This window comes from Gorilla gorilla, chromosome 15 (assembly GCF_029281585.2).
Source record: "Gorilla gorilla gorilla isolate KB3781 chromosome 15, NHGRI_mGorGor1-v2.1_pri, whole genome shotgun sequence".
Classification (NCBI taxonomy): Eukaryota; Metazoa; Chordata; class Mammalia; order Primates; family Hominidae; genus Gorilla; species Gorilla gorilla.
Window position 1 is genome coordinate 65,034,051 of NC_073239.2, and position 25,894 is coordinate 65,059,944.

A 25,894-nucleotide genomic window follows, 5' to 3' on the forward strand; every position below is an offset into this window, starting at 1 on the left:
CCACATTTGGAAAAGTATGAATAATTGCCAAATACTTTAAAAATTATAGTTTCTTTTCTTAACAAATTAATATAAAATATTTATTTACAGCAATATACTTAAATAGATTATTCTACTGAGGTGCAAGTCATACTGAATACTAACTTCTCGGGCAAAAAACAACTGTCTTCAATTTAACATACGGAGTAGCATTTTATTACTCTAAAACTTATTTACAAGATATTTTTACATATTAATTTGAAGACCAGATCATTGCTACCACACTAGTAACTCCCCCTAATTTAGGTGTCATATTTGTCTATGAAATCAAATGCTTTTTGTAATATGAATATCTCTGTCCTCAATAAAGTGAGTTCTGTGGGTTAAGTTCTGTGGGTTGAACGAAGTTTCTATGCAAAAAAGGCTAATTTTTTTTTTTTGCCTTAGCAAAAAATATTGTTGAAAATTTATATTTTTAGTATTTTGTTACATCCAATAATTTGGCAGGGAGGTGGGAGATGGTGCATCGAAATCAAGTGTACATTCCATAGTTCTGTTTCATATACAAGGGGAGCTACTGAAACCAAGTCACGTAAAGGTAAATTATTGCTTATTGGAAGAAATTTAAAAGCAGCAAAACAAAACAAAACCCACAGTGCACATATTTCCCCACTGTTCCATTGTAACACAGAGAGTTATACTTCAGCTGAGTATTGCTGAACCAGTTGAACCACAGAGAAAGCTTCAGAAGAGGAACTGAATCCACATAAAACTGCATATTTGTAAAGAAAGCAGGGCAGAAGACATCTGGGAGACTGGGATCTCCTTGATCTAGAAAAGGGACTTGTTAAAGAAGGGGAACTTCTGAAACTCAGTGCTTCTACCAAATTGTTTTACTTTGAGCTAACTCAGGTTTGCTGTGGCAGCTCCTTGATAATCAAGGAAAGGGAAAGCAGTGAGCCTTCAGGGCATCATTCTGATCTTTATATAACACTGAATTTCATTTAAAAACCTCTGCATTTAAAATGCAGTTTTTAATTATTTCATAGTGCAAAGTTATGTTGAGTAAATAAACACATGTATAAACATGTGTTCAACATCTATACCTCTTTGGCCAGACTCATTTAGATTAAGGTGTTTGGCTAATTTATTATTTCTAGTTCATTGAGGATTAATTCATTTATGAAGATAAATAATTTTCATTGTGATTGTATAAAAGAACAAAATGGAAGCAATGTAATTAAAATTTGCTTTGGAGATATTTTCAATAAAGGGAAATTGGTTATTAAAATTTACAGTATAAATAACAAATTAGATCACTTTGAAAAGAGAGGTTTGGAAAGTTTTCTTGAACTTGTATTATGCATGGCAAGTCAGTTTCAATGAGATTGTATATATATTTATATATATAAAATACTTTTTAAAACCCTAACAATGTTGGGTATAATTTTATTTAATAAAGAATTACATTGCTTAATTCACATATTAAATTCTAGGAACTTAGATCACTTCTGAGCTCTGCATTTTTTTCCAAGCATCTGGTACAATAAGATCACCAGAGTGCTGCCATTGTTCTTACTTCCTCTTTTTCTCCTACCAGGTTATTCAAATGCTCTCCCATTCTTGAAAAATACAAATTGTATTTTCTTTTGTACAGGCAGACACATCCATTAGAAAGTTCCCTTAAATTGATATTTGCCTCCCTTCTCAATCCTCAATTCTAGCAAAGCTAATTATCCAATCTTGGCATCTGTGAAGAGAGCTCTAGCTTCTGAACGCAGTCTGCAGAAAAGTGATCTGTGCCGTCACGGAGATAGTAACAACTTTTTATTCCAGGAGTTCAAGGTCTGAGAACTTTTAGGACAACCTTCATTAGTCATGAATTGCCAACTCGAGTTCTAGTTTCTTTTCCATGTTGGTGTCTAGGACTTGGAAATCTTTGCAGCATTCTGAGGCCACTGAGAGGGCACTGGAGGACGTTCCTATAGATTGTTAAACTACACAAAGTGGTTGTTGTTTTAGGCTATTTTTAGAGTTTACAGTGTCACCAAATAAATACCATCACAGCTCTAGCTCCAGTGATTTTCCTGATATGCAATGAATGCTTTGATTTTTTTTTCCAAAAGTGCATTTTAAAGAATGTGTTAACTCCAACTATGGTAGTTCTTTAGTCTCTTTGCATTGCAATCAGTGGGGGGCTTTTTTTCCCCCCAAACATTTATTTTAATGTCTATAAAAGTGGTCTTTTCAACGAAGTGGTGGACCATGTCGTTGAATGTAATGTGTCCTTTATTTTTTCAGTGTGAGAGCAGTTGATAGTTTTATCAGGAGAGAGTAATATATTGAATTTATTTTCTTTCTTTTTAAAAAATATTTTCAGATTTATTTTTGAAAATTTCCTACTGGATGAATTTAAACTATTTTTTCTTTGCATCCAAAATGCAAGTTTTGGGATAAGTTTTCTTATTTCTTAAATTACCACAGGGATTTTAAGAAAATACCATAAGAGTTTTAAAGGCCAGTATTTTGGAAAGTGTTCTGCCACACCTCATGTGCAGATCATGGATATGCAGCTACCCATGGCAGAAAATTAATAGACCATCTTAATGACCCTCTGATTTTTCCTGTTGCTCAAGCAGCTGACTCAATCCCCAACAGCTATAATCAAATAGAGCAATCTGTCAAGGAAGATAGCTGTTCTTGTTAATTTGGTAAACCACCATATTCGCTTTTCCTATTATGCTCTGTGGCTGACACACAGTCTTTAGAGCTTTTTGCCAAAGCAAACTGCCAGGGATTAAAACTCTAAGCAAGCAGCCTGTAGAATACAGTTGAAGATGCCGGAGAATTGTGGCATCACCTCGCTATTTTCAGTTTTGAAACTAGATGTTCTTGGGGCAAATACAATAAAGAAATATGATTATGTTTTTAAGTTGAAAAAAATACCACAAGTTTCTAGCATTACGTTGTTGTCTTCTGTAACTGAATCTCACAATGGATCAGTTGGAAGCTACTCTTTCATAATACTGGAGAGAGGTGCGTCAAGCAGTTCGTTCACCTGAAAACTGTTATCAGGTAAGTCAAATTCTCTTGTTAAATGGACACCTCTTATTCTTTGGTGCCCTCACAGCTTTCCTCCATTATAGCCCTCACCTATAGTCCACTTTGAGCAGGCAGGTCCTTCTCGTCTGAAAACCAACTTACACGAAACAGAAATAGTTTAATTCAGAAACAGGACCAATGCATATGCATAGGTGTGAACATAGAGCAAAATACTTTGCAGCACACTTACCACGTAATGTCTGTGTTTCAGTTGTGGTAGGTAAATAGCAGTGACAATCGGAAGAAGGTTAACACTTTCTAGTTAAAATAACCTCTAAGAATTTACACACTGAATATATACAATTGCTGAGTTGATGTTGCAACTAGAGGTTTTATGACATCCTTATCTTCTTGATTGAGATTTTCACAAATAAAATGAGAATTATGGCCAGGCGCCGCAGCTCACGCCTGTAATCCCAGCGCTTTGGAACGTGGAGGCGGACGGATCACGACGTCAGGCGATCGAGACAATCCTGGCTAACACAGTGAAACCCCGTCTCTACCAAAAATACAAAAATTAGTCGGTCGTGGTGGTGCGCGCCTGTAGTCCCAGCTACTCTGGAGGCTGAGGCAAGAGAATCGCTTGAACCTGGGGGCAGAGGTTGCAGTGAGCAGAGATCGTGCCACTGCACTCTAGCCTGGGCGACAGAGCGAGACTCCAACTCAAAAAAAAAAAAAAAATTACAAAGCCCACTTCTTTCTGACTACACATGTATACAATTATGCCAATTAATTTACAAGCGTTAACAGTTCATCTCCTTTGTTTTTACTCCTCTTGTTCTTCCTTACCTGTAAAATTTAAGCTCCCAGGTAATGACAAGTGTAGTATCATTTATTTTCCTTCTTGTCTTCTACTACCACAGTTTGCCGTCCAGCTATTAGTTAATTTCTAACTTTGCTCATCACAATTTTTTAAACCAGAAAATAAGGCAATTATTGGGTGTAGAAATATGTTCCACATCTCTTGAAATATTAGAACTCAAAACCAGAAACTCAAAAAATTGCCCTCTGTCTTTCCAAAGTTTGTGCTTAACTTTATGTTAAAAATCAGGGCTCCTATGCTTTGTCCCACTTTAAAAACATCCTCTTATTAAAAAACACTTTATTAAGGATGTTCCATTACAGGAGAAGAAAACTGGCCCTCTAAATGAAATGTATGTGTTTCATACATTTTCACTGGCAATGGCTGGACAGGAAAATCAATTTTAATGAACATTTTCTGGGCATTTCTGGGTCATTATGACTGTACTTTGGTTGTAAGAGCTAGAAAAATATGTTGGCAGACACAAAGTGACACATAAATTTATTTTTTATAAATAATTTTAGAAATGCTGCATAAACTTTCATCCCTAGTAAGATAAATCCCGCATAAAGCAAGTTTATAATACCTGGTACCCTGATTGCCCAAGCAATAGACTCGTATGAGTAATGAGTGGCTTATTAGTTATGCCACTGTGCACTTTAATGTTTCTTAAGTATCCTGGATGAAAAGACAAATTTTAGAAAATTTCTCCAGAGAAAAACTTTATGTTTGAAAAAACTTGAAAATTGTGTATGTATGGTATCCATTGAAAGCCAGATTTGAACATTTTACATTACTCGGTGACCTTTTAACCGAAAGAACAAAAGTGAAGACATTCAAAGACAATAATAATCCAAAAACAATAACCAGCATTCAAAGACAATAGTCAGCCAAATGATTTAGTTACTTTTCTCTATCTCCAAATATCTTTTGGTCTGTTTCAATCATTTTTGGACACTCTCTGTTTTATTGCTCCAATTTATTGTCATTGCTATGGAATTAAACATATAAAATGCTCTTTTTAAACCTAAGTTATTGGGGTGATATTTCAGAGTATTGCCAAGAAGGCTGTGGGATCAACTGGGGAAGATGTGATGATTAGGAAACCCAGTGTCAGGCTTGAAACTTTTAGGCAGGTGGTAACTTTCCAACCAATCTTTCCAATTCATCCATTACTTGGATCAATAAAAAGAACCCTAGGAAAGAGAGCATCTGTTTCACCACTTTATGTCACGTGCTCACCCCTGGACTTCAGATGGGAAAGACGCTTCAAATATGGAGCCACCCTACTCCCACAAAATGAAATGGAAAAGAGAAAGGAGGTGTGATGTAAGGAAGTGGGGTGAAAATAAAACTGTATAACCAATTAACAACAGCAGTATCCAACAACAAATATTCACTATTGCTCAGTTTCTGAGGTGTTGAGTTTAACAACATGTTATTTAATATTAAAAATACTTAGCTGCTTTTTATTTTGCAAGGGTGAGATGTCTGAGTTTTAAATTATTTATCTATTTAAACAATCAAGTAGGAGGAATACAAATGTCCTTTTGCATCACCCTAAACAAGAATCAATAAAATAACCCCCCGCCAAATGCTTTGCTTGTATGTAGAGTCTTTCGCTGGTTACAAAGCATTTTAGGACCTATTATCTTATTTGTCTGTATTCAATCATAAGTTTAGTGGTAAAAGCATGGCTTTTTGTATTATTTTACAGATGAAAATGACTCGATAATCAGAAAAATAGCTCTAAATGTAGAAAGGGCAATTCAAGAAATAGAAACAATACTGTGTTTTCACAGAGGTAGGGGAAATAAACAGAGAGGGCTGAATCACTAGGTGCTCCATGAGCCTCTAGCATGCTATGTGTTTTTGCAGTTACTGAAATGTTCACGCAAAGACAAATCACAGACAATCAGAAACGTTTAGGGTGGCTTGGCAAAAAGACAAGACTTTAAATGAAGAAAATGTTATATTCAACCTTTAAATCAATTGGCTAGGCAGGGTGCGATGGCTCACACCTGTAGTCCCAGCATTTTAGGATCCCTTGAGGCCCGGAGTTTGAAACCAGGCCAGAAAAAACGGCCAAACCCTGTCTCTAGAAAAAAAATTAACTGGATGTGGTAGCATTTGCCTTTGGGCCCACCTACTCTGGAGGCTGAGGTGGGAGGATCATCTGAGCTGGAGGAGGTTGAAGCTGTAGTGAGAGGAGATTACGCCACTGCCCTCCAGCCTGGGCACAGAGCGAAACTCTGTCTCAAAAAATAGGTAAATAAATCACTTGCACCCTTGGATACATGAAACTTCGGTCTTTTTTTTTTTTCCATCCATGAAGTCCATCTTAACCAGCATTGCTTTTATAACCTTCCTTGCATGCTGAATGTATTCTGTAGTCTTTCAGTATGTTTGTATTTTGTATACTATATAGTCAAAATTTAATATGGAGAGTATTCTCCAGATGAGAAAATATAAATCTATATCAAATGTATTGTTGAAGATATAATTTCAGATGGTAGCCAAAACCCAGAAACGATTACTTACCCTTGGCTGATTAGTCAGAAAACAAATTTCCAATCTTTCTGGGATGTAAGCTGAAATCCAAACATTTGCTACTTTTAATAGAAAACTGAATTTCTCCTTGATGTTATGTAACATAGAACCAAATACATATTTACTTTCAAGCAGATATATAACTGATTTTGCAGAGAAACTACCTTTCTGATCAAATGTTTCAATTTTTAAAGTTTCTAATTTCAATATTCAGTAGACACAAAGTGCTATTTATAAAATTTACATAATTTAGAAAGAATAATGTTACAATGATCAGCAGTGTACTTACCACTTAATTTAAATTAAGAGACTTATCATTTTTGAAGATCCTTTATGCCCCATTCCAATCTACTTCCTTTCTTCTTCAGAGGTAACCATTATCCTAAATTTTACACTTTTTATTTTTTGCTTTTCTTGGTAGCATTATCACATATGTTAGTATTATTACACGTCACATATGCTAGTAGCCCTAAACGCTTTTTTTTCATTTTTTGCATTTCTAACTTTATAAAAAGAGAATCACAATGCATTCATTCTGCATTTTTTTTTGACTGAGCATTCTTTTTCAGATTTTTGCTTTATGCTACTTGTAACTATAATTCTTTAATTTTTCTAGCTGGGTAGTGTTATGAAGACAATAATTTATTTATCCTTTGTCATTTTTCCATTTATTTGCTAACACAAAATGCAATATTGTGAAATTTTTGGAGGTGTCTCCCAGTGCACATATGAAGTTGATCCTCTAAGGTAAATACCTAGGATTGGAATTGCTGTTTTATTGATATTCGCATCTTCAAATTTAGTTTGAAAATGCCTATAATAGTTTGGGTTCTTGAGAAGCAGGCCATGAAACAAGGAACCAAGTATGAGTAGTTTATCTGGAAGGTGATCCCAGAAAAAAGATATACAAAAGGAAACAAATTCAGTCATTATTCAGCTAGTAATGGGTGAATTTTCAAGGAAGTTACCATTGTGGATAACTGGTACTTAATGCTACTGAGAACCTGTCATAACCAGTGGAGCATGTGGCTGGGCTTCAGAAATATCCAGCCCTAAGTGTGGGGGAGCTGGAGCATTTATATACCAACTTTCCTGTTACTGGTTGAACGCTGCTCCGAGGGCCATTAATTCTCTAGCACTGCTGGCCTGCCCTGCCTGTGTGCTGTGCTGTGCATTCCTGGAGTGGGTATATGTAGATAAAACTCTCATGCAAAAATATGCAGATGCTGGCAACTGGAAGCCAAGCTTACTTGCAACAAAATGGCGGGGCCAGAGAAGATAGCACAAAAACATCTGTTAAGTGTTGATTTTCTCTTTCTCCAAAGCATTGTAAAAAGTCACATGTTAAAAATATTCAGATTATGCTATATTGTCAACAACATTTGACATTATCAATTTTTTTCTATTTTAAATCTGTTGAAATGAAATGATATTAATCCCTGGATTTCCATCCTCTCTTAAAGTTTTGTTATGCAGCGGCAGTATGGACAATATTTCCAAGAAGACGTTATGTGAATAGAAGGAAAGCAATGGGGCAGGAGAAAGAGACAGGAGAAATATGTGTAAAGAAATTTTTTTGTTCTTAAAAGTAGGGATAAACAACAGTATGTCTGTTTCCTTTTAAGAACTATCCAGTAAAATGGGAGAACTTATGATGCAGGTCAAAGAAAGAGTCGATGGAAAGATTTCCTCGGTACATTAAAAAGATGGAATCTAGTGCACCAACAAAAGTTTTGTTTTTAGCTAGGAGCATGGGTAATTTTCCCTTAGCAACTGGAGGAAATTCCCCAGTCAAGCCATCTGAACCATGATTTTTCTTTTTGGGAGGATTTTAAAGTACAAATTCAATCTGCCATAAATTTAGGAATATTCAAGTTATTGATTTCTCTTAAGTGAGTTTTCCTGATTTTTCTCTTTGAAGGAATTTGTCTACTTCATCTCAGGTTTTAAATGTATTAACATAAAGTTGTTTATACCATTATTGTTATTTTTAATCTCTGTAGAATCTGTTGTGGTGCCTAATATGTCTTCCCTAATACAAGTTGAGTTCCTCTTATCTGAAATGTTTGGGACCAGAGATTTTTGGGCTTTACATTTATTTTTTGATTTCAGAATATTTATATAGACAATCGGAGTTATCTTAAGAATAAAACCCAACTCTAAAAATGAAATTCGTTTATGTTTCATGTATGCTTTATTACACATTGCCTGAATGTAACTTTATACAACATTTTAAATAATTTTATATATGAAACAAAGTTTGTTTGCATTAAACTATCAGAAACTAAACGTTTCATTATCTCAGCCACCCACAAGGACAATCTGTGGTTGTGTGACATCACCATCGTTCCTGACACTGAATTTATATGTTACTAATAAGCAATCATTTTGTTATAATAATTCACACGTAAGTACTGAATGGTAAAAAAAATATGTCATACCACTAATACTGTGAAAAAATAATAGGTGCAGGGTAACTAAGCAGCACAGTTTCATCTCCAGAATCCCTGTGTCAGCTGTCAAACAACAGCAATAAAGCAATAACAAACAATGGCAGGCTTTCAGTCTCTAGTTACAATTCTGTGTTTTAATTAAAAGGTTATGGTACAATGCTTTTTTTTTTTTTTTTTTTTTTTTTTTGAGAAGAAACATCAGAAGCAGTTGAGGGACCAGGAGGTGGTTCCTTTAGGAGGCATTCTTCTGGGTGATTTTTAAAATATTTTCCCCAGAGTTATCTGACTAATTAACAATAGGTTTTGTCTTAGAAGTCCCTCTTTGATTTTATAACCTGGCATAATTTCTTGTACTTGTCTTCAATAAGCCCATCACACATTTTCACCATGTTATCTGCATTAGTCCATTTTTGCATTGTTATAAAGGTATAGCTGGGACTAGGTAATTTAAAATGAAAAGAGGCTTAATTGACTCATGGTTCTGCAGGCTTTGCAGGAAGTATGGTGCTGCCATCTCTCCGATTTCTGATGAAGTCTCAGGGAACTTTCAATGGCAGAAGATGAAGAGGAAAGCCAGTGTCTCACACGGCTGAAGCAGGAGCAAAAGAGAGACAGTGGGAGGGGAGGTGCCACACACATTTAAATCACCAGATCTCGTGAGAACTCATTATCATGAAGACAGCACCAAGCCATGAGTGATCTGCCCCATGATCCAAACACTTCCTGCCCGAACCCACCTCCAGCATTGGGGATTATATTCAACATGAGATTTGGGTGGGGACAAATATACAAAATATATCGTTATCTCTAGGCGCTTTTTCTGCAGTGATAACACCATTGTCTTCATCATCTCTGTTATCACTATCACCTTGATTCAGAAGCATTTTGGCAATTTCACCATCAGTCAATGAATGAGCAAATGGACACTTGTTATTAATTTTAAAAACTTCTTCAGCATCCACTTCTTACAGCTTACTGACAAGCTGTGAAGGTATATTTTCACATATGTAAAGATGTCGGATGCCATTTTTTTTCTCACTTGACATACAAAATTCTTTAAAGTCACTATCTTGTTCATCATCATCACTAAACATAGTCACAGGCCAGAGGTTGTGCTAGCCATGCACAGCTGTGTCTTTAGTCACTGTGTTTCAAGCATTGACGATAGCATATTTGGCATTCTTCACACCAAACTCCTTTTGAAAACCTTCCACACCCACACCTCTGTTCATTGCTGCTAGTATAATCTTTAAGAAAATGTTTTTATATGTACTTTACATTGATGTAATAATGCCTTGGTCACATGGCTGAATTAATGAAGTTTCATTCGGGGAAAAGTATGTGGCATAAATATGATTTTTGATGAGAATTTCAGCTGGATAATGAGCAGAACAGTTGTTAAGGAATAACAAAATCTTGTATTCATCGTCTAGCTCAACTTTCCTGCAGGGAGCATGAGCTGTCTGTACAAAATGTGAAAACAAACAGAAAAGATGCCCTGGTGATCCACGCCTTTTTGTTAGCATAATAATGCACTGGTAAGAAATTCCCTCCTTGAAAACAATGAGGATGCAAGTTTTACCTATCGTCGCAAGTTTACACTTATGTTTGCCTGCTGCGTTAGCACATTTATTACTTACTAGCACAGTTATTCTGTCCTTGACATGCTTAATTCCTGCAAAGGCTGTCTCATCAGCTGTAGTCAGTGTCTGGCCAAGGCAATAACGCCCAAATAGTGATGTTTCATCGGCATTATAAGCTTGTTCTAATGTCAGAATTTCATCACCAATGAATTTATCTGCTGCTTTGTGATCACCACAAACAGCAGATGCTTTATCATCACAACTCTTTAAAAATCTAATGCCTTGTCTTTTCTTACATTTCTGCAGCCAGCCTGCTGAATATTTGTACTTCCCCTTCAATTTTCAGTTCACTGTGATAGATCTTTGCTTGTTTCATGATCAGCACACCATTAAATGTCAGGAGTTTGCTATGACACTGATGGATTTATTTTTTCAATACCTGATTGATACCTTTGTTTTTACCTTTATGTAGTGCTTCCATATTTTTCTATTAACTTCTGTTTACCTCTTTCAGCATGGAACTTCAATAGTTTATCCATCTGTTTCTTCAAGTTGTATATAATAGTCATTTCAACACCACACTCTTCTGTGAGGCATTTCACACTTAACACTGTGCAATTTCTTTAACGGCTTAATTTTTCTGTGCTATAGATAAGCATCCTTCCTCTTTTCTTGCCATTATTACTCATAGGGGTATTTGCAGACCTTGTTGACATTTCAACGGTGTCTCTACACCACAGAGGAGAGGACAAAAGAAAGAACACAGTGAGTAATGCACAAGGGTCTTGGCCCCACATGAGGAATGGTGAGAAACCTGTTGTCGCGTGTTTGGCCTGCATATGTGCCATTTTGTACATTCTGTTCCCTTTGTGGAAGTGCTTGCATGGGGGAATCTGGGCATGTACAGAAAGGATACATCACAGCTACAGGGGATTGGGAGGGTCTTTTTTCCTTTGGGGATTATCAATGAAATGTGTGTTTTGACTATGACACATCCCATAAGATGTGAAATTTTCCACCTGTGGTTTTGAATCGATGCTCAAAAAGTTTTATATTTTGGAGCAATTCAGATTTAATATTTTTACATTAGACATGCTCAATATTTACAATTTATATCTTCTTATAGTCTGACTAGAGATTTATCAAGGTACTAAACTTTGCAAATAATTTTTTCATATTTTTTAAATTTATATTTCATCAATTTGCATTTGAATCTTTTAAATTTTCTATTTTGCTTACCTTTTTTAAAATATGCTTTTCTTTTTTTCAGTTACTTCATGTGGAATTTAAGGTCACTAAATTTAGATATTGCTTCTTTTCTAATGTAGTCAATTAGTGCTATGAATTTCCCTTTTGAGACTGTTGCAACTGCATCTTGTGATGTTTTTTCATTTTCATTTGTTTTCATTTTCATTCAGTAAAATTACTTTTTAATATTAATTTCAACTTCTTTTTTGACCTGTGACAACTTAGAAAAGTATTGTTTCCAAATATTTGAGTATTTCTAGAGAACTTCCAGTTACTGGTTTTTATATTTAGTCCATTTTGTTTACATAATTACTTTGTATAATTTGAATCCTCTGAAATTTATTGAGTCTTTCCTAATGATCTAAAATATGATCACTATTGATAAGTGTTCTATGTGAACTTTAAAGCTATGTGTACACTGCTGTTGTGGAGCGTGCATATAAAGCCTGGTTAGGTCAGGTTTATTAAAGATGGTGCTCAAGTATTCTATATTCTTTTTTATTTTATTTTATAGTTCTTTTTTGTTTGTTTTCGATTTTTAAAAAATTATACTTTAAGTTCTGGGATACATGTGGAGAACGTGCAGATTTGTTACATAGGTACACACATGCCATGGTGGTTTGCTGCACCCATCAGCCTGTCATCTACATTAGGTATTTCTTCCTTCCCTAGCCCCTCATGCCCTGACAGGCCCCAGTGTGTGTTGTTCCCCTCTCTGTGTCCATATGATATCATTGTTCAGCTCTCACTTATGAGTGAGAACATGCGGTGTTTGGTTTTCTGTTCTTGCATTAGTTTGCTGAGAATGATGGTTTCCACCTTCATCCATGTCCCTGCAAAGAAAATGAACTCATCCTTTTTTATGGCTGCATAGTATTCCATGGTATATATGTGCCACATTTTCTTTATCCAGTCTATCACTGATGGGCATTTGAGTTGGTTCCAAGTCTTTGCTATTGTGAATAGTGATGCAATAAACATATGTGTGCATGTGTCTTTATAGTAGAATGATTTATAATCCTTTGGGTATACACCGAGTAATGGGATTGCTGGGTCAAATGGTATTTCTAGTTCTAGATCCTTGAGGAATCGCCACACTGTCTTCCACAATGGTTGAACTAATTTACACTCCACCAACAGTGTAAAAGTGTTCCTATTTCTCCACATTCTCTCCAGCATCTGTTGTTTCCTGACTTTTTACTGATCATCATTCTAACTGGCATGAGATGGTATCTCATTGTGGTTTTGATTTGCATTTCTCTGATGACCAGTGATGATGAACATTTTTTCATGTGTCTGTTGGCTGTAAAAATGTCTTCTTTTGAGAAGTATCCCTTCATATCCTTTGCCCACTTTTTGATGGGTTCTTTGTTTTTTTTTTTCTTGTAAATTTGTTGAAGTTTTTTGTATATTCTGGATATTAGCCCTTTGTCAGATGGATAGATTGCAAAAATTTTCTCCCATTCTGTAGGTTGCCTGTTAACTCTGATGATAGTTTCTTTTGCTGTGCAGGAGCTCTTTAGTTTAATTAGATCCCACTTGTCAATTTTGGCTTTTGTTCCCATTGCTTTTGGTGTTTTAGTCATGAAGTCTTTGCCCATGCCTATGTCCTGAATGGTATTGCCTGTTTTCTTCTAGGGTTTTTAGGGTTTAGGTCTTACTTTTAAGTTTTTAATCCATCTTGAGTTAATTTTTGTATAAGGTGTAAGGAAGGGGTCCAGTTTCAGTTTTCTGCATATGGCTAGCCAGTTTTCCCAACGCCATTTATAAAATAGGGAATCCTTTCCCCGTTGCTTGTGTTTGTCAGGTTTGTCAAAGATCAGATGGTTTGCAGATGTGTGGCATTATTTCTGAGGCCTCTGTTCTGTTCCATTGGTCTATATATCTGTTTTGGTACCAGTAAAATCCTGTTTTCATTGCTGTAGCCTTATAGGGTAGCTTGAAGTTAGGTAGCATGATGCCTCCAGCTTTGTTCTTTTTGCTTAAGATTGTCTTGGCTATATAGGCTCATTTTGGTTCCATATGAAATTTAAAGTAGTTTTCTCTAATTCTGTGAAAAAGTCAATTGTAGTTTGATGGGGATAGCACTGAATCTGTAAATTACTTTGAGCAGTATGGCCATTTTCACAACATTGATTCTTCCTATCCATGAGCATGGAAAGTTTTTCCATTTGTTTGTGTCGTCTCTTATTTCCTTGAGCAGTGGTTTGTAATTTTCCTTGAAGAGGTCCTTCACATCCCTTGTAAGTTGTATTCCTACATATTTTATTCTTTTGTAGCAATTGTGAATGGGAATTCACTCATGATTTGGCTCTCTGTCTATTATTAGTGTATAGGAATGCTTACGATTTTTTAGCTGGTCTTTGGAAATATCAACAAAATAGAAAGACAGCTGGCCAGAATAATAAAGAATAAAAGAGAGAAGAATCAATTAGACACAATAAAAAATGATAAAGGGGGTATCTCCACTGATCCCACAGAAATACAAACTACCATCAAAGAATACTCTAAATACCTCTATGCAAATAAACTAGAAAATCTAGCAGAAATGTATAAATTCCTGGACACATACACTCTCCAAGACTAAACCAGAAAGAAGTCAAATCCCTGAATAGACCAATAAAAAGATCTGAAATCGAGGCAGGAATTAGTAGCCTACCAACCAAAAAAGCCCAGGACTAGTCGGATTCACAGCCGAATTCTACCAGAGGTACAAAAAGGAGCTGGTGCCATTCCTTCTGAAACTATTTCAATCGATAGAAAAAGAGGGACTCCTCTCTAACTCATTTTATGAAGCCAGCATCATCCTGATACTAAAACCTGGAAGTGACACAACAATGACAAAAAAGAAAATTTCAGGCCAATATCCCTGATGAACATCAATGCAAAAATCATCAATAAAATACTGGCAAACCGAATCCAGCAGCACATGAAAAAACTTATCCACCACGATCAAGTAGGCTTCATCCCTGGGATGCAAGGCTGGTTCAACATATGCAAATCAATAAACATAATCCATCACATAAACAGAACCAATGACAAAAACCACATGATTATTTCAATAGATGCAGAAAAGGCCTTCAATAAAATTCAACACCCTTCCTGATAAAAACTCTTAATAAACTAGGTGCGGATGGAACATATCTCAAAATAATAAGAGCTATTTATGACAAACTCACAGCCAATATCATACTGAATGGGCCAAAGCTGGAAGCATTCCCTTTGAAAACCGGCACAAAACATGGATGCCCTCTCTAACCACTCCTATTAAACATAGTATTGGAAGTTCTGGCCAGGGCAATCAGGCAAGAGAAAGAAATAAAGCGTGTTCAAATAGGAAGAGAGGAAGTCAAATTGTCTCTGTTTGTGGATAAGATGATTGTATATTTAGAAAACCCCATCATCTCAGCCCAAAATCTCTGTAAGCTGATAAGCAACTTCAGCAAAGTCTCAGGATACAAGCATTCTATATTCGTACTAATTTTCTGAGTTATTTCCTCATGAATTATTGACAGAGGGCATTACAAATCTCTGACTGTAATTGTAGCTCTATTTATTTCTCCCTGCACTTCTTTCAGTTTTTGCTTTTTGTATTTGGTAGAATTTTTCTTATATGTTTAAATATTTAAGGTTATTGTAGCCATTAAAATAAATAATCTATTTATCATTATGAAAATATTCTCTACATTCTTGATAATATTTTTTGTTCTAAAATTATTATTTATTTTTTTTCTTGAGACAGTGTTGCTGTGTCGCCCAGGCTGGAGTGCAATGGCACAATCTTGGCTCGCTCCAACCTCCGCCTTCCGGGTTCAAGAGATTTTCTTGCCTCAGCCTCCTGAGTAGCTGGGATTACAAGTGTGTGGCATCACACCTGGCTAATTTTTGCATTTTTAGTAGAGATGGGGTTTCACCATGTTAGTCAGCCTGGTCTCGAACTCCTGACCTTGTGAGGAATCTCACTCTGTTGACCAGGCTGGAGTGCAGTGGTATTATCTCGGCTCATTGCAACCTCCGCTTCCAAGGTTCAAGCGATTCTCCTGCCTCAGCTTCCTGTGTAGCTGAGACTATAGGTGTGTACCATCATGCCTGGCTTATTTTTCTATTTTAGGTAGAGACAGGGTTTTACCATGTTGGCCAGGCTAGTCTCGAACTCCTGATCTCAGGTGATCCACCCGACTTGGCCTCCCAAAGTACTGGGATTTCAGGCATGAGCCACTATGCCTGGACAAGTTACTTTTTCTAACATTGAAATAATGTTAGCATTGTTTATCTTTTTCCATTTTTTTTTTGATGTGGAAAGTCAAATTTTCCCTGCATTTCTGCATTCTGGGAAAGTTCTGGCCAACTGAGCCATGGAAATTGATATGCTCTAAAGACATTGCATGTATTTTTTCCATTTTCCTAGAAGCATTTCCTCTTTAAAGGCATGAGTTTTGAACCTGCAGCCCCTTGCTTTCTTTATTATGGAAGTATTTGTGTCTAAACACTCAAAAAACAGATAAACAAAGATCTCTGTTAGCCCATTCTCACACTGCTATAAAGAACTACCTGAGGCCTGGTGCATGCCTATAATCCCAGCACTTTGGGAGTTCAAGGTGGGTGGATCACCTGAGGTCAGGAGCTTGAGACCAGCCTGGACAACATGGTGAAATTCCATCTCTACTAAAAACACAAAAATTAGCTGGGTGTGGTGGCACATGTAATCCCAGCTACTTGGGAGGCTGAGACACAAGAATCACTTGAACCTGGCAGGGGGAGTTTGCAGTGAGCCAAGATCGTGCCGTTGCACTCCAGCCTGGGCGACAGAGTGAGACTCTGAAAAAAAAATTACCTGAGACTGGGTAATTTATGAAGAAGCGATGTTTAATCGACTCACAGTTCCACAGACTGTATAGGAACCATGGCTGGAAGGTGTCAGGAAAATTACAATCACGGTGGAAGGCGAAGGGGAAGCAAGCACATCTTACCGTGGTGGAACAGAAGACAGAGAAAGTAAGACGGTATGTGGCACATACTTTTAAACCATCAGATTTCCTGAGAATTCACTCACAATTATGAGAACAGCATGAGGGAAATCTACCCCCATGATCTCATCACCTCCCATCAGGTCTCTCCCGCAACATTGGGAATTATAATTCAACGTCAGATTTGGGTGGGGACACAGAGCCAAACCATATCCATCTTCCACCCCAAAACAGACACACACACACACACACACGCACGCGTTCACACACACACACTCACAGAGAGACAACTTCCCTTGTCTCTCTTGGATGTAGGGACTATCTCCTTATACATTTATATTTCAAAGGAGGTTAAACTTGGAAGATAATAGTCTTGCCTTCCTCTTGGAGATACTTATTTGATATGCAAAGGGTGATAACCTAGGATACTCTCTATTCTAGAGGAGGACTTGTATTTGGAAGCAAAGGTTTCTTTTCTTTTATCAGGAGTGGAGATAGAACAATTGACTCTCTTCTACACTAACTCTCAGATTCATACTTGTGTTTCCTGTAATTTGCTCCTACCATAGAGATAGGATTATCCATTTGCCTCTCCTCATGCCACTTGCAGGGTGCTAGGTTTGGGGGACCATTGTGATAATGTTACTTTCCATTGTGTTTTGCTTTGAGTAAATAAACTATGTGCTCTGGTCTCTGACTCAGTACACTATTTCTGCTAGAATATGTATATCTACATACCTGTCTATCAATGCACCTATCTATTTAGAGTATAACTGTACATGTAGGGTGACATCTTAGTACCTCATTCTCTTCCCAGCTTCTGATTTAACACTAATCTCTTTGTTTCTCTCTGCTTAATATACCATTCATAAACACAGTATATAGTTGGGTTTTGGTTCTTCATGGAATCTGATCATCACTGCCTTTGATTGAAGTGTTTATGTCATTTACATGATATTATTTTTCTCCTGCCTAAAGCTCTTACATTTTTAAAAAAATAATTGAATTTTGCTGGTGTTGAATTTCTTCAGCATTTGCATGTGTGAAAAATATTTATTTTACCTTAAATTTTGAAAAGTATATTCTGATGGTACGAAAGTCTACTTTGACAGTGGAATCACTTGATGGGTTCCTCCTGCCCACTTCACAAACAAAACAAGTTCACTTACACCATGGTAAAGAAAGAATTTAATTAGTTCTAGACTGGCCACAACGAAGAACTGGAGTCATCACTCAAATCAATCTGAAAGGTTAGGGTTTTTCAAGGACAGTTTGGTTGGCAGGAGACTAGAAAGTGGGTGCTGCTGATTGGCTGGAGATACAATCATAGGGGTGTGGAAAATGAACCTCGTGAGCTGAGTCCACCCCTAGGTGGGGGGCCACAGGACTGGTTGAGTCACGAGCCACAAGTCTGGGTGGGATCAGTCTGAAAACCATCTCTGAAGAGCAATCCTAGGTTCTACAGTAGTGATGTTATCTATAAGAGCAATTGGGGAAGTCACAAATCTTGTGACCTCTAGCCACATGAATCCTGGGGCAGTAAGGCATTATAGAAACTACTTAGCAGAATTCAGGCCCGTGCTATAAAACTAATCTTGTGGCCTTTCCTTAGTCTTACAAAGGCAGTTTCAGCCCTTGAACAAAGCGGAGACAGTTTTAGGGAGGGGCTATTAGCATCCTTGCTTCAAAGTTAAATTATAAACTAAATTCCTCCCATGGTTAACTTGGCCTATGCCCAGGAATGAGCAAAGACAGTCAGCCTGGGACCCTAGAAGCAAGATGGAGGCAGCCACATCAGATTTCTCTCACCGTCATAATCTTTGGAAAGGCAGTTTCAACATATTTATTTCAGTTCTTTAATGATGTTGCTCCAATACCATCTATCTGGCATTTTTATCCTGACAACTGCTGTCATCCTTATCTGGGTTATCTATAGTGATGTATCATTTTCCTTGAACTTCTATTAAGATACCATCTTCATCTTTGGTTTTAAGCATTTTGGTTATTATACAACATAGTTGTAGTTTCCTTCATGTTTCTTGTACTGAGAGATTGTTGAATTTCTTTGACCTGTGGCCTTATTGTTTGTTAAAATTCAAACTTGGAAATAAAATCTGCCATAATTTCTTCACATAGTTTTTTCATCATCTCGCCTTTTTTGTTTCCATCCTCCCTTTGAAGGGACTCCAATTCCATGTACATTAGACAACCTGGCATTGTTGCACAGCTCACTGATACTCTATTCACGTTTTCTCTCATTCTGTTTCCTCTCTGCTTTCTATTTTGGATAGTGTCTATTTATTTGGGTTCAGGTTCACCAATCTTATTTTTCCTGCAATATCTTTTCTTCTGTCAATACATCTAAAAATATATTTTCTCTCACAAATATTGTAGTTTTTATAATTGGAAGTTTGATTTGGGTTCTGTTTTAATATCTTCTTTTTCTCTATTAATTCAGTTAATATTTTCTCTAGCTTCTTAAGCATATACTATACATCTGTAATAACTCTTTGTATGTCCTTGCTTACTAATTCCATCATTGTGTCATTTCTAGGTCTGTTTCAATTGACTGATTTTTCTCCTTATTTTGTGTTGGATTGTCCTACACCTTTGTATTTTTGGTAATTTTTTATTGAATAACAGACAATATGAAACTTGTTAAGTGCTAGACTGTTTTTATTTTAATAAATATTCCTAAGCTTTATTCCAGCATGCAGCTAAGTTACTTAGATACAATTTGATTTTTTCAGGCTTTATTTTTAAGAATTGTTAGGTGATGTGAACAGCATGTACTCTAGAACTAATTTTTTGATTACTAAGGCATTACCTTTCTGAGTACTCTATCCAAATGAAGCGGCATTATTGTCTGGGTAAATACCCAAAGTTCATCATCTCGTGCCAAGAAAATTAAAAACATGGACACATACAAGGAGTGATTTTAGGAGCGGAGGTTTAATAGGCAAAAGAAAGAGAAAGGAGAACAGCTCTCTCTCTTGCGAGAGAGGTATGCCCGAATGGAAATTGCAGCCCAAGGTGGAGTGCACCGGATTCTATAAACAGGCTTGAGGAGGTGGTATCTGATTTACATAGGACCCACAGGTTGATTGGACCAATTGTGATGTTACATAGCCACAGGGAAGGCTGGCCATCCCACCCTAATCTTCTTATGTAAATGGACTTTCCACTTGGCCTGTGCCATGTTGTCTGCTCCTTACTGTACACGTGGCTGGCAAAGAGAAGGGAACAAGGAGCTACCATCTTGAACATGCCTAGTCCCCGGTAGCCTTCTATTGGCACAACTGCTGGCATTCACCAGTGCAGTCTTCTAGCTTGCTTGTCTATGTCTGCAGCTCAATTTTACTGGCTGCTCTCTATTAGAAAATAAAATGATTTGGGGACTGCTTTTCATTAAAAGGAAAGCCTTACCAAGGACTGCTATACTTTCACTATCTGCCTAAATAATTTCCTTTTAACTCCTATATTACAATGCCTGGTGAATTTTGAGTCTTTCTAATCTGAGTGGCAGTAATTGGTACTATAGCTGGCTATATGTTGAGTTCTGCAATTTTTTCCCTCTGATTATTTTGAGTGGTTCTTTTCCTTGGTGGTAGTTTCCTCAAATCCTTATATATACTAGAGGACTGGAGAGAAATGCTCTGCAGATTCCTGGAGTCTCTATATGTGCAGCTCATTCTTCTTCTGTACTCTTTAGTATGAACTCCAGCCTTTTTGGCTACTCAGGACTTTCAGCTCTGGCTCCTCAGCCTATAGCTCTGCCTGGATTCCTCTATCTTTGCTGCAGGTGGAATTCTTCTTTAGGTAGTGAGCTAGTGAAATCAAAGGGCTCATCTTGTTTGTGTTCTGTCACTCAGGGATCACTATTTCTAATTTCCTAATGTTCATACAGTAAAAACTGTACTGTTGTTTTAAATAGTTTGTCTGTTTTATAAGTCATTTCAGGTAGAAAGATAAAGTCAGTCCCTGTCACTCCAGGTTGGCTGGGAATAAAAATCAATATCCAATTTTTAATAAATATTTTTATGTAAGTTAAGAAAGTTCATGTAATGTATATAATGTGGAAGTATAATAGAGAGGTCTGTGTTAAAATAAATTTCCCTTAAAATTAGCAGAACCTGATTTTAGATGATCTATTCCAATTCTAAGATGTAACTTCCTGATTGGTCATTTTGAGCTGTTACCATGTATGAATATGAGACTGGACTATTTAGGCAGAATAAACTGACAATAACTAAAAAGTCAATTTTTCTTGAAAATCCTCTTCACTTTTACTTAAAAAGCAATTGCAATTTTGAAATATTGTGAGATATTTATGTGCACAAAAATGAGAATCTGTTTTTGTATTATGTCCAAAAATTCCGGGGTAGTTTTAGCTTTCTTTGGTTGTCATTAAGGTTGGCATTAAATAGAAATGTGGTATTGCTTATGTTGCTTCATAATACATTAAAATGATTTTTTAAAATGTTGTCTTAATTATGATAAAGTACAACTGACCCTAGTAGAACCGTATAATCTAGTAGAATAGTATAATAAACTAATGTGAAAAATATTCTATCTGGTAAAAAAATTACACGTCATTCATTAATATTATACATACAAAAAGGAAAAATTAGTCCAGATATTCAAGAAAACATTTCCTGAAATAAGAAATCAGGAAAAAACAAACTCATATAAAAGCCATATCCCTAGGAATCATTGCCTATCTCCGAGTCCAAGGTTTCTTATCTCCAGGAACACAGAGCAATGAATTTGTCATCTCTGGAGGCAAATATATTTGATAAATGCTTCTATTAATTGATTCCACAAATTAACTACTAATCCAGAGCTTTTGATTATGGTACTGCTAATCAATTTATTTGATAGCAAACTTTCAGCAGTTTGTAAGTTAAAAACTGCCTACATTTTTCTGGGTTGGCTTATTTAACAGATTTATCCTAGTTGTGAAAAAGTAAGATCTCTACTTTTAATTTCCTCTTGACCTGCTTTCTCTCTCCACAGGGTCTTCTTCAGAGGTTCTTCAGAAGGACAAAATTAAAATGCTGTCAACAGATTAAAACACTATTTAGCCCAGAGGAATTATTTTTTCAAAGCCTGCACATTTTGTAGAGTCATATTAAGACTGCTTTCATGGGAAACATCTTCCTCCAGATAGCCAGGTTATGCTTCACACTAATGCATGTGAATGAAAATTGTCTCCTCTGCTGGGTCAAAATGCTGACATCATTACTGTTGACTGCATTCTCTGTTAGAGAACCAAAGATTGTCTGACACGCTGACTCCCTGGTTGCATGCTCTTGTGGTTATATACCTTTATCTGTATGGAGGGCAGACCAGGAAGAAAATGTTATCAGCCTAAATGTTTATTGCATTGTTCAGAGCCACTTGACTTCAGGAAGAATGAGATTTGAGAGACAGTAATTGTGGATCTGTGTCTATCATTTATATCTATCACAAAACTATTTTTGCCTCATTCATCTGCCATTTGAATAAGCAAAGCCGAGGTATTTCTTACATGTTGAATGCAAGTGACATTTAGAATTTACAACTTGTCAACATATATTCATAATTTTAAGTGCAATATAGTAAACACATTTACTTTCATCATAAATATTAAATTTGTACATATTTTTAAAAGGATGATACTTGGGACTCTTGGACCAAACATTAAGTGTTATTGCTAAAATCCAAAACATAAATATAAGGGCAATTCCCATGAGGAGAACAAAGAAATTTTAAAAGATATATATTTTTCTAGAAATTTGATAGAGTATAGGCAGAATTATAAGATGGCACCAAGATTCCTGCCTCCTGGTATATATAGCCTCTACAGTTATTCAACTAAACAGTACTCGAAGTGTTGCTGTGAAAGGCTTTACAGATGTAAGTAAGTTCCCAAATTAGCTGACTTTAAAGTAGGAAGATTATCTTTGTGGGCCTAAACTAGTCAGTTGAGACATTAATGGGCTCTTCCTAGTGGAGGAGATTAAGACAGTGAAAGAGGCTCAATGCAGAGAAACCTCTCCACTGCTAGATTTCAAAATGGTAGGGGCCGTGTGGCAAGGAAGGTGGGTGAACTCCAAGAATAGAGATATCCAGCAAAAAGATGATAATTTTAGCCCTTCAGCTGCAAGGAACTGGATTCTCCCAATAAAATGAATGAGCTTGGAAGCAGATTCTTCCTTATACAAACCTCTAAAAGATAACACAGCTCAGGCAACACCTTGTTTTCAGCCTTGTAAATCCTGAGCAAGAACCCAACCACACGTTTTCCCAAATAATGACCTAAAGATATATAACTTAAGAAATGGGTGCAACTTTGTCATAAATTTGTGATCATCTGTTATGCAGCAATAAAAATTCAATACAATGTCTAATATCTATTATCCTGGGAAATCACGCATCTTCTTAATGTTGTGCTGCTGAAATAGACACAAAAATATTGCACGATGAAGTATTGGCAGTGTCTTGTCTGCTTTTGTCATGGCAATAGTTTCCTATTGCTGCTGTAACAAATTGCCAGAAATTTGGAACCTTAAAACAACAAAAATGTATTAGGTCACACTCGTGTGGGTCAGAAGTTTGATAAGGGTCTTACCAGGGTGAAAACAAGGTGTCAACAAGGCAGTATTTGTTTCCTTCTCCCAGAGGCAGTTTGGGATTTCTGTTTTAGATTTTTAGCAGAATTAAGTTCTTCGTAGATGTGTGACTAAATTTTATAATTTTTTAGATCAGAAGTCTGACAGGGGTTTCACGGGGCTAAATTCAAGGTTTTGGAAGGGCTGTGTTCTTTTTTGGAAGGTCTAAAGGAGCAACAGGTCCTAGCCTTTTCCAGCTTCTGGAGGCCACCTGTTTTTTGTTTTGTTTGTTTGTTTGTTTGTTTTGCAGGTGTTTCTTCTTCCTTCATCTTACAGTCAGTATTGAATATAGTTTAGGATGCAGTAACTTCCACTGTGGGTGGACAATCAAGACATCCAGAAAGAGATTGTTAGTTAATGATAAAAAACAAGACTTGGAGGAGAAAATGAACTCACAGAAAAATCTCAGGAAGAGGCAACAATAATGGCACTTTGTAGCAGGATTCTATAGGACTTAGTGACGGATTTAACACAGCATGAAGGAGAGGAATGAGACTGCAATTTAGGAAATTTATGTTGCCATTAACAATATACAAGATCATAAAGGATAACAGATTTGGAATGGGATGAGTGCATTTTTTTCATTTTGAGGTGACAGCAAACTTGCCCAGCAGGCATTTGAATAAATAGTATATTTTGACATTTGAGAAGGATAGACCACAAAATAAAAATCTCCACATTTGTGAATACCATGATGGCACAAAAGTCATCTATTTGATGATGTTAACTATCACCAGAATGTTAGAAATGTTTTTGAATTATAAACTGCATGGCTGCTTCGTAGGAGCAAGTCACATTTCTTCAGAATGAGTTGGATTATATATGTTAAATCTTAAAATGCCAAAGAGTTAGTGTGGTGGATGAAAGCATCAGTAAGTTCACAAATTTACATGTAATGCTGCTTGAAATTAAATATAATAACCATACTTAAATATCATATTTAAATGAAATAAATATCATAAATACATATTCAGAAAAAGTTTTAAAGTATGCCTCAAAGAATCTGTTCTTGAAATAAAGTGTTAAAAATTTAGTATTTAGAAATATGAAAAACTAACATATTTTTCTAAATGTTTGATATAAAATTTTACATTAAAATAACTCTATTGTTAATTATACCCAAATTTTTAATATTAAGATTATTGTGTGAATAAATACATATACCCCAAATCTAGCCTGTTGAATGTCACAGAAATAGTTAGATTCATGTTTTATAAAATAATAATGAAACACATTGCTTTAAACGCACAGGTCTAATACCATTGTACTATAATATATTAAATTATGTGCCTTTCCCTTTAGCATAAAATTGGGAGGATGGAAAAAATCTTATGGACAAATTTATTTATGCACTGAATCTCCTGGAGGGAATCATGAGAAATACAGCAAGCATAATCAAAATAAAAAGTTTGTTTGTTTTGTAAGAATCCTCACAGCATTTATTAAGAGCAGGCCATTTTTTAAATATCTTTCTTAAATTCCTTTTATCTGCTCTCATCAAATTTGTAGCAGACAATTTTTCATTTACCCAGGAATGTTAATCTGAGACTACCAAATAGGAGATACAGTATAGAAAAACTTTGTATTCTAATTCTTTCATGGTGACAGTGCGGTGGAGAATGAGGGTTATGCAATAGAAACAGTGGAGCAAATAGAATGATTAGTTCTGAATTAAAATTTGGTAGACCAATTCATCTCAGTTCTTTTCTTCAAGTCATATTTTATATGTGATTATATAATTGGATTTCCTACTTAAAAACATTTCTTTTCTGAAATTCATTACCTGCAATGGGTTTGAATGTAAACTGGAAATTAGTATCAAATTATGTATTTTTAGTTTAATAAAAGTATTTTTTAAAATGCTAACACTCCATTTTGAGCTGAAAATGATTTTATGGAAAAAGTCTTTACTTTTATCTTTAGTTCTTATTAATTAGAATAACATTAATGAAAATTAATTTTAAGAATACTGACTAGCTTCTCTTAATTTTTGCTTACATGGAATAGGTGGGATAAATCTGTTTTTGACGTACCACTTAGTCACTAATCAGCCAAGAACTTGAAGGATGAGTGTATTTGCCTTGAGCTAAGTTGTATAACACTGAAAAGTTTGTAGCATGTTTCCACATGTATGTGGAATTAGTAGAGCAATGATTGATACACAGATGACTCTTGGTGGAGGTGGAACTCCTTAAGAATGCCGGCAGTCATTTTGGATGAACATTAAGGGGAAAGATGGTGACGGTAAGAATGACAAAAAAGTGAGCGTTAAAACTTTGGAATGAATCTTGCTAAAAGTTTTTCTCTAAATATGTTATTCTAGATTCAGATATCAAAGAATTGTGAAAGTCAAGGTACAGAGGAAATGAGCTAGGAAGATAAGAGTGTGTAATCAGAGAAAAGTTTGCTTGAAGTTGAGATTATGGGGCCAATAACATGACCAAGGGAGTCAGTGGATGAGAAAAATTGAAGTTTAAGATCATTGGAATAGACATTGGAATATATAGAATCAAACAGAGATATCACTGGAATAGGTAGAAATGTGACATTTTTCTAT